This window comes from Urocitellus parryii, chromosome 7, assembly GCF_045843805.1.
Source record: "Urocitellus parryii isolate mUroPar1 chromosome 7, mUroPar1.hap1, whole genome shotgun sequence".
In the NCBI taxonomy this organism is placed as follows: domain Eukaryota; kingdom Metazoa; phylum Chordata; class Mammalia; order Rodentia; family Sciuridae; genus Urocitellus; species Urocitellus parryii.
In genome coordinates this window covers 42,993,160-42,993,482 of record NC_135537.1, presented here as the reverse complement: position 1 = coordinate 42,993,482, position 323 = coordinate 42,993,160, and positions in this window count along the sequence as shown.

Sequence of the window (323 nt, the reverse complement as noted above, 5' to 3'; positions counted from 1 at the left end):
CTGATGTGCTTCAGAAAAAAAGAAGGACCCTTGCATCATGGTTTAGAGAGGACAGGGGTGAGCAGGTCTCTTGCTCTTGGTTTCAGAAAAGCTTCACAGAAGGGCTTTCATGGGATTTTATTAGGAAGGCAGATATGGTCTGATAAAGAAAATTTAAGATAAAGGAAGGTAAAGTGTAGTAAACACAAGAAAGTCTGTGGGAGACCTAAAAAGAGTGAGGAGAGCTCTAAGTGAACCAAACTGTGAAAAGATGGAGCAGATATAGGAATCTAGGAGCTTAGGAAAGCCCTAAATGGTCAGAAAGAGGCTCCAAGGTCTCAACC